The sequence below is a fragment of the Arachis hypogaea genome, chromosome 16 (assembly GCF_003086295.3).
Source record: "Arachis hypogaea cultivar Tifrunner chromosome 16, arahy.Tifrunner.gnm2.J5K5, whole genome shotgun sequence".
Taxonomy (NCBI): domain Eukaryota; kingdom Viridiplantae; phylum Streptophyta; class Magnoliopsida; order Fabales; family Fabaceae; genus Arachis; species Arachis hypogaea.
In genome coordinates, this window is record NC_092051.1 from 83,802,095 (window position 1) to 83,812,701 (window position 10,607).

A 10,607-nucleotide genomic window follows, 5' to 3' on the forward strand; every position below is an offset into this window, starting at 1 on the left:
CTTCCTAGGCTATTTTTCAGATATCTAAGAACTCAGATAGCATCACAATAACGAACTTGAGTGGGGGCAACCATAAACTAACTAAGTTGTTGAGTGGCGTAGGTGATGTCGGGGCAGGTAGTAGTGAGATAAATGAGACGACCAACCAATCAGCAGTAGATAAAAGGATTTGATATAGGAGGGATCATCTTGGAAAAGTCATGTAACACTATCCATAGGAACAGATGCAGATTTTGCACCCAAGAGACCGAAATCATTTAATAAGTCCAAACAGTATTAATGTTGAGACAAAGAAATGCGTTGTGCACTATGAGCTACTTCGATTCCAAGAAAATATTTCAAAGTCCCTAAATTCTTGATTCTGAAATGAATATCCAGAGTTTGTTTAATTGAAGCGATTTCAGATGAGGAATTACCAGTTATCACAATGTCATCAACATAAACTAATAAAATGGAAACCTAACTACATATAACTTTAATGAACAAGCTGTAATCAAATACGGTCTACTGATACCTACAAGAAATATGACGTAAAGAGAGCTTTTCATACCATACTCAGCTAGATTGACGTAATCCGTATACTTGAGTATGCAACAGCACTGGTTTGAGCGACTAGAAATTAAACCATGAAGAAGAGCCATGTAAACTTCTTGTGTCAATTTTCCATGTAGGAAAGAATTATTCACGTCCAGGTGGTGAATTGACCATTTCTTAACTGAGGCAGAGCTAATACAATTTTGATTGTTGTTTACTACCGAAAAGAATATCTCAATAAAGTCCACACCCTCTATTTGAGTAAAGTCTTTGGCCATAAGGCGAGCTTATATCGCTCAATGAAACCGTCAAGACACCATTTTATCTTGTAAATCCACCTACATCCGATGGAATTTACATTAGGGGGATGATCAACTAAACACCAGCTCTAGTTTAACTCCAAAGCAAATAATTCATCTCTCATAGCATTACGCCAATAGGATAACATATTTGCTTCCTGAAAAGACTTTGGCTCATAGTCAGAGTGCAAGGATAATATAAAATAACGATAAGAAGGTTGGGGTGATGCTCAGATGCAGGAGAGGTGGGAGAAGAGGGACTCGATAGAGTCACTAAAAGCTGAAGAGGGTTAGTAAGGGATGATGACTCGGTTGTGGTGGGTATTGGGTGAAGAGAGGATGGAGTAATGGAATGTAATTATTGGAGGTTTGTTGGTTCAATGGACAGGGATGGAGGCCCAATAGGAACGAAAAGGAATGTTCTTTTGTGTTGTTGAGCTGATGGTGGGTTCAAAAGAATGGTTGGGCTAGATAAATTATGAAGAAAAATACTTTTATGAAAGAAAAAAGAAGACTCATAAAATTCAACATTTCTAGAAACATTAATTTTCAAGAGATACACCACCACGATCTTTGCCAAGTTAAAACTCAAAATCTCCGCGAGTGGGATGAAACTATCGTCCTCGCTAAACCTGGAGCAAGTGAAACCACACCACTGCATCTACCTAAACAGGTACATCTCAACCACATTGTGAAATAAGTAGAATTACTCTACTGCATCTACCCAGGTAGGTACATCTCAATTCAAAATTTATTCTATTATCGACTTCCTTCTCAATGCATTTCATTCCGTTCATAATCAAAATCATCATCAGTCATCACCATATCTCATTCATACTCAATCATCATCCTCTCACATTCTTATAATCATCCTCATTATGTCTTAATCATAAACCATTATCATCATGTCTCATTCATACTCAATCATCCTCCTCATCCTACCTTAAACATAAACTGTCATCCTCATGTCTTAGTCTCATTCAATCTTATTTCTAGTTCCTCTATCCTCTATTCCACTGACTTTAGACTCATAATAGGGTTTACATAAATTTAGAAGGCTCGAAGAATGATTAAAAATACAAAAAATACATTTTTTACAAAACTGGGTGGTCATGCGTACACATGGCTCCCCCGCACGCATGAGTTGAAAGTTGGAAAAGTCGCGTACGCGGACCACCCTCCGCATACGCATGCGTGTCAAAAAGACATGGCGCGCACATGAGCCACGTTTACATACGAGAGAGCACTTGGCCGAGCCAAACGCTCACGTACGCATGATGTTTTTGCGTACGCATGCATACTAGGTTTTCAAAAAGCTGATATGCTGTAGAATTCAATTTTTATCGAAAACTTCAAATACGCATAAATTTTTCATTAGAAATAATTTTTTAACCATTCATGAACCATTGGAAGACCATTGAATAAACTTTCATAAAAATCTAATTTCATTAAATTTTCAACTTCGAGGACACGGTTACGGTCCGCCAAAGTTGGTCAAAAATTCATTTGACCTAAAAATAGAATTTGCCAAATTTCAAAGAATTTACAATCCAAACTAATTCAAAACCATACCAATTCATCTCTAACCAATCTCAAGATATATTTTCTTCATCCTCTACCTTTCTATCTATTCAATTTAATAATCTCCATTCACAATTCACCAATCCTTATCTTATCAACAATCAATTTCAACAAATACTAACCCAATCACAACCACATCAAATTCTCATCAATTCAATTCATCACACTTACCAAACTCACATTTTCGGGCCTCAGGCCCAAAATCCACAGCTTCCAGCCCAAATTTCATCAATTCATAAATTCATAAACTCATAAATCATAAACAATCAATCAACAATTCATCAATCCATCATTCTCAATCACCAAGTTCATATCACCTTCTTTACAATTATTCACTTCTAAGTAACTCATACTACATTCTCACAACTCAAACAACCAATTACCAATTTAAAATCAAAATTAATACTTCATCAATTATAACATTTAATTCCATCTAATCCTACAATTTAATCATATTCCTAGGGGCATCTAGCCTAGGACTTCATGTCATATTCCATGGTATTTAAATAAAACTTAAACCGTACCTTAGCTAATTTTTCTCTAAGCTCAAAACCACCAAAAGGACTTCTTCCTCTCAAGCTTTCAAGTTCAGCCACAAGAGTCCAACTCCAAGCAATCCAATTCACCAAATCAACATACATTCAATCTAAATTCATACATTGTACCAAAATCAAGCACTAGGGCTTATCAAATTCAACTAACCATAAGAATTTAGTGATTCTTTACCTTACCCATTCGAATTTGGGGTGGAACTCACTTGGAATCCACACTAGAGTACCCCTAAAGAATCAAAATTCTAATATCTTAGCACCCTTAAAACAAAAAATATGAATTGCTAGAGAAAAGAAAACTAGACAAAAATTTTAGAGTTTCTTATCACAAGGCTAAAATAGAATTGAAGAGGATTTCGAGACAGACAAGTGGCCAAAACAGCTCGTCAATCGAAATTTTGGATCAAAAGTTATGAGTGATTGAAATTTGAGGTGAATAGTGCTCTAGGTTTTGGTTCTTCCCCTTTTCTCCCTTCACATCCACGAGCTCTCTCTCTCTCACTTTGATGAGAATGAGTTGAATTTTGTGTGTTGTGGGGTATTTATACTGTGGACTTGGGCTCACTTGGGCCCAATTCACTCGATTTAGCCCGTTAGCCCAACTTTGGGTTAAAACCTAGTGTTTTAATTCGTATTTTAATTATTTTTATTTTTCTAATAATGAATTTTAATTTCTTAGTTCTCTTCACTCAGAATTAATTATCTCACTTAAAATGTCAGACAAACATAAGCCGGTACTGTCGGTTAAGTTACCAATATGCATTTTACACATTTTTCCGCCAAAAAATTATATTTTTCCGCTCGAAAAAATTTTTCGAATCAAAATATCATTGTTAAAATTTCAAATTACTAAGTTTTAATTTTTGACTCTGTCCAGGCACGTTTTAACTATTTTAATTTAATAATTAATTATCCAAATAATCCTTTTGTAATTTTTTCTGAGTCTTACATCCTACCCACCTTATTAAAAATTTTACCCTCAAAATTTAGTTGCCTCAATCTCGCTTTCAAGTAATGACATATCTTTGTCATTCCTTGGATAAATTAAAAATCTGCTTTTGTGAGCTTCAGACAGTATCTCATTTTTGCAAGTGTTCCCTATACTTGATATGCAATCTCTCTCCTTACACCTCCGAACTCCTTCTCAATTCTTCTTAATCTCTTCTTATTTTCTTTGTACCATAATCCTTAACATCTTCTATAGATCCTCACTCTCGTTGTGCTTTCTGACTATCAGTCTTAAGACCACTTGTGATTTATAACAGATTCAAACTTACACATTCAGCCACATCCTCCACTCCTAACCTCAGATCCGCAAACTTATTTAATAACTCATATTTCTAGAGCATCCTCCAAGCCACACTCAAGGACTTCCTACTCAAAACATCTGTCACTATATTCAGCTTTCCAGGGTGATAATTCAAGTTAAGTCCTAGTCTCTTACTAAACCCTTACTCCATACAGGTAATGCTTCCGAATCCTCAAAACAAACACAACAGCCGCTAGCCCCAAGTCATGCGTCAAAAAAGTTCACTTCATGACGTCTCAGATACCATGAGGCATAAGCCACCATGTTCCGATGTTACATCAATATGCAAACTAAACCCTTAATAATGCATCGCGGAAATCTCTGAGTGGTTTGTTAAGTTCAAGTAACACGAATACTAGCGCTATAGTTAATTTTCTCCTTCAAATTTGAAAACTCTTCTCACAACAGGTCGTACACACCAACGGTGTATCCTTGCAAATCAATTTACGAAATTCAAAGCTTGACAACTCCTCATGATGTCGCATACGCATAGTTTTATCTTCTGACTTCATAAGTCGTGTTCTAACATGTCGAGAGTTACATCTAGGATTTGTACGCGACGCCGAAACAAGTTCGAGTTTATTTTGAAAGGATTACTAAGCTCAAACGAAGAAGTACAGAGGGTTATCACGATAAGTCGAGAGGATTATTTAGAATTACGATAAAATGATGTTATAGGAAAACCATCGAAATGCACCAAAAAAAGAATTAAAGTGTATCTCAAGAAAAAATCCAAATCCAGAACCTTTCATAGAAAGAATAAGGCATATTAAATCGATTAAGTCTTAGCTGATACTAAAGAAACACAAGTTCAAGAAGAAGGCAATCTAACTACAAGTTTCCAAAGATTTAAGGATCGCTTGATTGTACCAAAACAAGGTCAGGCTCACTTTGAAAGGTACAAGATTCATACATGAATACATGAAAGTAAATAATAGGATTGAAAAGATGATCGAATCATTTTCAAAGAAAGAATCCAAGATAAAAACTCCGATACAAGCTACAAAAGAAAGATAGATCGAATCACGAAGATTTATTAACACACTTTCACACATAATGCCTTCTACTATCGTCTTTGCTCTTCACGGACATAATTGGTGCTCCCCACGGGAAATAATTAATCAAACAGATTTCTTTCTCAGTAGTTCCTATGACAAAATCCTAATTTCTGCCAGCTCTATCGGTGACATTCTATGCAACACAATTAAGTTAAGGTTCAGCCTTAAGGTTGACACTTTCGATCCTAAAACCTTTATCTCCGTCATAGGCTGTGAGCAAACACAGTGTTTCTGTAACAACCCAGACCACCCGCTAGCACGATATTGTCCGCTTTGGCACACAAAGCCTCATGGTTTTGCCTTTGACGATAGGGATGATAGCCGAAATCCCCCACACTCACTTGTCAAAACGCGTCATGCTAGGGAGAGGTATCCACACCTTTATAAGGCATGCTTCGCTCCCCTCCCCAACCGATGTGGGACCTTACAATCCACCCTAAGAGAGCCCAGCGCCCTCGCTAGCACATCGATCCGGGCTCTGACTCTGATACCATCTGGTACAGCCCAGACCATCTGCTAGCACGATATTGTTCGCTTTGGCACACAAGGCCTCACGGTTTCGCCTTTGACGATAGGGATGATAGCCGAAGCCCCCACACTCACTCGTCAAAACGCGTCATACTAGGGAGAGTTATCCACACCCTTATAAGGTATGCTTCGTTCCCCTCCCCAACCGATGTGGGACCTTACAGTTTCAGTACTATACAATGTAATTATAGTTCGGTAATCAGTGTCACATTTACCTCAATTCAAAACCTCTGATCTAGCAGCCTCATCCGTTGTCACAGCATATGCGCAACCTTGTTGTTGGGCCCTCTCGACACTTTGTTGGCTTTTGATAAACCCCATTTTAGGGTTTATCTTATGTTGAATTTAGAGTATTTTTTAAACTTTTCTCATATTTACTCAATGAAATAGCATGGTTTTGTGATTCTCTCTTAGTTTGTGCTTAAGTGTGAAAACATGCTTTTAGACCTTTAATTTGATGATTTTAATTCACCTTTGATTCCACTAGATGTCTTGATGTGTTTGCTAGTGATTTCAGGATTCAAAAGGCTAGGAATTGATCAAAGGAGTGAAGAGGAAAGCATGCAAACTAGAGAACACATGAAAAAGTCAAAGATTTGGATATATTCATCCACGCGCACGCGCAATGTACGCTCACGCGTCGGTGGCCGCACGTGATTTTTAAGTGAAAAACGTGCCCAGCGAATTCTGAAAAGCTGTGGGGCCCGATCCAAACCAACTTTGGCACCAAAATGCTTAAAAGGACCAAGGATTGAAGGGGATTCCATCAATCATTCACATCTTACATCATTAGTGACATAAGGATTAGTTTAGAGTGAGTTTTAGAGAGAGAAGCTCTTACTTCTCTCTAGGATTAGGATTAGGATTAGGTTTAGGTCAATAATCTTAGATCTAGGTTTTGATTCATGCTCTCTTCTACTTCTACTTCTACTTCTCAATTCTTTGTTGTTACATTCATCATTCTTTTATTCCTTTGTTGTAATTTCTTCTATTTTGTTACTATGCTTTGTTGTAGATTCACTATCGTCTCTTCTCTTCTCTTTTCTTTCAATTCAATTTGAGGTAATTCATGTCAATAGTGTTCCTTTTGATTGTTGTTGTTAATTTCTTGCAATAATTGTTGTTAGATTTCATTCCTGTTGTCAAGTTACTATGCTTTTCTTTTATACCTTCCAAGTGTTTGTCAAAATGCTTGAGAAGATGTTAGAATAGAATTTTATGCTCTTGGCTTGGGAAGGTAACTTAGGAATTCTTGAGTTACTAATATCCAAGTGATTAATAGTTGATAGCCATTGACTCTAGTTCTCATTAATTCAATTAGTGAATAGCTAGGACTTATGGACTTGGATTGATATAACTCATTTGACTTTCCTTTATTTGATAGAGGATGACTTAGTGAGATTAATCCTTGCAATTATCATATTGTGGTTAGTGATAAGGATAGAGAGCCTTGACCACCAAACCTTGCCAAGACCCTTTTGTCATTTGATTTCCTTTATCATTTACTTTTCTTGTTTCCTAATCAAAATCCCAAAATATACATGTCCATGACCAATAACAAGAACACTACCCTGTAATTCCTTTGAGAGACGACCCGAGGTTTGAATACTTCGGTTTATAATTTTAGGGGTTTGTACTTGTGACAAACAAATGTTTGTATGAAAGGATTATTGTTGGTTTAGGAACTATACTTCGATGAGATTTCAATTGTGAAATTCTATACCATCAAAAATTATTCATCAAAAATCACCAATACCCCATCCACGCGAGGAACCCTTGCCATTTGCGTGCCCTAACACTTCTTCCCTCCAACGTTCCATTCTCCCCTTCGTCTCCCTCTCACTCACGACCCCCCAAAACCCAGAACCACCGTCATCACCTGCCGTCTGGCGACCCACCGCCGCCGAACCTACCCCCTCTTCTCTTTCTTCTTCCTTCTCCGTTTCTCGTTCCTCTTCCTCCTTCCCTATCTCTTACCCCCGCTCGCCCCTGCTACCGTCAGCACCACCGCACACCCCACTGTTGCCAGTGACTTCCGAAACCACCACAATCACCACCAACCATTCTCTTCTTCCTCAGTCACCCCCTCTTTCTATCAAAACAGAACCTACGTCCCTCTACCCTGTGCTCGATTTTAGGCGCTCCTGCTCCTCTGTTCCCTAGGCCACCGCGAGGTCCACCATCGCCACCATTTCTGGGCAGCGTTGTTATCTTCCTCCGCTTCCATCTCTTTTCAATTATGTCTGCTCTCCATTCCATGTTCACCATGCTCCTGCCCTTGCTCTGTTTCTTTACTTTCATTTTAATTTTGTTTATTGAATTTAGTTAGATTAGTAGATTAATTTTGTTTGCTAGGTTAGTTAGATATGCATGCTGTTACGTAGATAGGATGTGGTTAGAAGATTTTAAGCCTGATAAATGCTCCGTTCCTGTTATCTAATTGGCTTAATATTGTTGCTTTGCTGAATGATGTGATGTGATGCTATAGGCACTCTTGTGACTGCTATGCTGATTCTGTTCTTAAGGCTTGTTTCACTACTGCCGTGCTGAATTCATTTGTGTTGTTTACTTGTATATGCACTCTGTGTTTACATACATCATATGACCAATTACCCATACTATTTCCTTGTGAACATTATGAGCAAGAACCTTTAGAACCACCACAACCCTATCATGATTACTACCAAGAACCATCTCTATACACACCGTCTCTATACCCTTCTCAAGAAGAACCACCTTCCTATTATGAACCTTTTCTCTAAAATAATGAACCCTCCTATCCACTCCAAGATCCAATAAATGATCCCCTCACTTTGCTACTTCAAGGACAAGCAGATATGCAAAGGAACACTGTAGAGTTTGTGACTAACTTGACTAAGGTAGTGCACACTTTAGCCTACCAATGCTTGAACACTCAAGGTGCTTCCGTGACCACATATGAAAGACCAAAATAAAGAAGAGCAAAGCATGAAGAAGAAATTGAAAAATCCGGTAGAGAAGGAGGAGCCACAGCCTGAGACCAGCCAGTTGCGACAGTTGACCCTCACCATGAGCCCGAGCAGTAGCATCGAGGACGATGCTCCATTTTAAGTGTGGGGAGGTCACCGTCGTCGCCGTCGGTGGAGTAGCTATTTTGGATGATAAGTTCGGATATTTATCTTCTATTTTGCATTATTTTAGTACTTTGCACTTTCTTTTTATCGCACTTTTGGATTATTGTATATAGTTGTTATTTTGAGATACTTTTATTTTAGTTTTTTACATTTTGCACTTTGCATCCTAGATATTTCATATTTTAGTATATTTTTGCGTTATGTAGTTGTTTTGGTTTTTTTTTTTGTTGTGATTTGAAACTATTTTGGATTGTTGAGACCTAGTTTACCCTTTTACATAAGAAATTTGGTTTGATCGGAAAAGAAGGGATAAACTAGAAAATTTTAAAATTTCAAAATCACAACATTGTATTTAGAATAAGCCTAGTCAAAACAGCAAATTTTCCAAAGGACTTATCTATAGGGTACCACCCCAATTGATTGAGAAATTTTTGTGGAATTTACTTGAATCATATACATTTTGTGAAGCATATTTTTGAAGCTAAGAACACAAGTATGTGAGATTTGAGCCTAATAGTGTGGTTACATCTTATAACCACTTATATTTCCTTCTTATGTATAATTGTTCTCTTTCTATGATTGTGATCCTTGATTTGCTTGATTCTTTATGTCCATTATTCCTTGTATTCATGCATTTACATGATTGAAGCCATCATTTCATTAGCTCACTTGCCCAAAAAGCCTTACCTTTGATCATCCTTTGTTAACCAACTTTGAGCTTATGATTAACCCACTTGTTCATAATTTTAGCACATTACAAGCCTTAAAGTGAAAAATAATAAATGTCCTTAATTTGGATCTTTGATTAGCTTAGGCTAGTATGAGTGTATATCATTCAAGTATGGGAAACTTGGGACATTGGTTGGAAAAAGGTGTGTGTTGTATTGTTGTTGAAAATATTAGGAGTTGGGTACATGCTCATGTATTAATTAAATGTAAAACCATATGCATTGATACTTTTGTATATACTTTATTGCAAAAAAGAAAAAAAATGAGAAAATAAAAAGAAAGAAAAGAAAAAGATAGAAAGAAAAGAAAAAATAAAGAAAAGAAAAAAAATATATATAGAAAAAGAAAAGAAGAAAAGAAAGAAATAAAAAAAAGGGACAAAATGCCCCAAAATGAAGTCCAATAAAAGAATCAATGCATAAGTGTTGTGAAATGTAAAGAAAATGCATGAATATGTGAAAAAGTGAAGAATGGATAGTTAGGTTAGAACTTAATTTTATAGGTATTCATCGGTTAGGTGGGAAAGTCTAGGCTAACCAAAGATTCAAACTCTAGTCCACTTAACCATATATAATCCTACCTTGACCCTAACCCCATTATAACCCTTGAGAAAGACCTCATGATAATTGTATGCATACATTAAATAATTGTTGATTGTTAGATGAAAAACAAATTTTGGAAAGCATTAAATAGAGGAGAATTGAGTGAATTGACCCCTAAACACTTGAGTGACTAGAGCGGATACACATCCGGTGAGGGTTCGATTGCTCAATTACATGTTTTCACCATAATCATTCTTATTCATGCAAGTTTGTAAATCTTTTTGATGATTCAATACAATTGTGGGATTGGATTTGATTTCTATTACTTTAGCCCTTGTGCTCACATATGTTCTCTTGGGAGTT